This window comes from Arachis stenosperma, chromosome 7 (genome assembly GCF_014773155.1).
Source record: "Arachis stenosperma cultivar V10309 chromosome 7, arast.V10309.gnm1.PFL2, whole genome shotgun sequence".
In the NCBI taxonomy this organism is placed as follows: domain Eukaryota; kingdom Viridiplantae; phylum Streptophyta; class Magnoliopsida; order Fabales; family Fabaceae; genus Arachis; species Arachis stenosperma.
The window spans coordinates 86,435,725-86,437,738 of NC_080383.1; the positions used below are offsets into that span (position 1 = coordinate 86,435,725).

General features: G+C 34.4%; 1 non-coding gene across 1 annotated transcript; it reads right to left on the reverse strand.

Annotated features, from left to right (window-relative positions):
• Nucleotides 1–1,218: 1,218 nt before the first annotated feature.
• On the reverse strand, nucleotides 1,219–1,326 carry LOC130942316 (small nucleolar RNA R71). The gene has a single exon (XR_009070892.1). It is a non-coding gene; the product is annotated as a small nucleolar RNA R71 (small nucleolar RNA).
• Between the last annotated feature and the right edge of the window lie 688 nt (nucleotides 1,327–2,014).

Sequence of the window (2,014 nt, forward strand, 5' to 3'; positions counted from 1 at the left end):
AAATTTTTAAAAAATCCTTGCTAACAATTAATATTTTGATTAAAAAAATTGCAAGTTTGTTACTTTCTTGTTAAGAAATGTTCAATCTTTGAATTTTAGAATCATATCTTTTAATTTCTTGTTAGTCAAGTCATCAATTTTAAAAATCAAATCTTTTTCAATCATATCTTTTTAAAATCATATATTTTTAAATAAAATCTTTTTCAATCATATCTTTTTTTTTTAAATTTTGATTTCAAAATCTTTTTTTCTAACTTCTTATCTTTTCAAAATTATTTTCAAATCTTTTTCAACTAATTACTATTTCTTATCTTTTTCAAAACCACCTAACCACTTTTCCACTTCTAATTTTTGAAAATCACTAACCACTTTTTCAAAAATATTTTTAATTAAAACTAAAACAATTAGTTAATTAAAAATCTTTTTAGTTTTAATTTTTTTAAAAAATATTTTTAGTTTTAATTTTCGAATACTCTCTCTCTCATCTCTTTCTATTTATTTGCTAACGCTTCTCTTCTACTTATAATTCGAACCCTCTCTCTCCCTTTGTGTTCGAATTCTTCTTATTCTCTCTCTACCTCATTCCTCTATTCTTCTTTTCTTTTGACACATCAAGGAATCTCTATACTGTGACATAGATGATTCCACTACTCTTTTTTGTTCTCTTTTTTTCATATGAGCAGAAACAGGGATAAAAATATTCTTGTTGAAGCCGATCCTGAACCTGAAAGGACTCTGAAGAAGAAGCTAAGAGAAGCTAAAGCACAACACTCCGGAGAGGACCTTATAGAGAATTTTGAAAAAGAAGTAGACATGGCAGCCGAACCCAACAACAATGCCAGAGATGCAAGGAAGATGCTTGGTGACTATACCGCACCAACTTCTAACTTCTATGGAAGAAGCATCTCAATTCCTGCCATTGGAGCAAACAACTTGGAGCTTAAGCCTCAATTAGTTTCTCTAATGCAGCAGAATTGCAAGTTTCATGGACTTCTATCGGAAGATCCTCATCAGTTTTTAGCTGAATTCCTGCAGATCTGTGATACTGTTAAGACCAATGGAGTTTATCCCGAGGTCTACAGACTTATGCTTTTCCCCTTTGCTGTAAGAGACAGAGCTAGAACATGGTTGGACTTACAACCTAGAGAAAGCCTGAACTCTTGGGACAAGTTGGTCAATGCTTTCTTGACCAAATTCTTTCCACCTCAAAAGATGAGCAAGCTTAGAGTGGAAGTCCAAACCTTCAAACAAAAGGAAGGTGAATTTCTCTATGAAGCTTGGGAAAGATACAAGTAATTAACCAAAAGGTGTCCTTCTGACATGCTTCCAGAATGGAGCATCATATGTATATTCTATGATGGTCTGTCTGAATTGTCCAAGATGTCATTAGACCATTCTGCTGGTGGATCTCTTCATCTGAAAACACCTGCAGAAGCCCAGGAACTCATTGAGATGGTTGCAAATAACCAGTTCATGTATACTTCTGAAAGAAATTTCGTGAACAATGGGATGACTCAGAAGAAAGGAGTTCTTGAGATTGATACTCTGAATGCCATATTGGCTCAGAACAAAATATTGACTCAGCAAGTCAATATGATTATTCAGAATCTGACTGGATTACAAGCTGCATCTGGCAGTGCTAAAGAAGCTTCCTATGAAGGAGAAGTTTATGACCTTGAGAATCCTGCAATGGAAGAGGTTAATTACATGGAAGAATCCTATGGAAACACCTATAATCCTTCATGGAAGATTCATCCAAATTTTTCATGGAATGATCAACAGAAGCCTCAACAAGGCTTCAACAACAATAATGGTGGGAGAAATAAGTTTGGCAATAGCAAACCTTTTCCATCATCTTCTCAGCAACAGACAGAGAATTCTGAGCAGAGCCTCTCTAGCTTAGCAAACATAGTCTCTGATCTATCTAAAACCACTCTCAGTTTCATGAATGAAACAAGGTCCTCCATCAGAAATTTAGACGCACAAGTGGGTCAGCTGAGTAAAAGAGTTACTG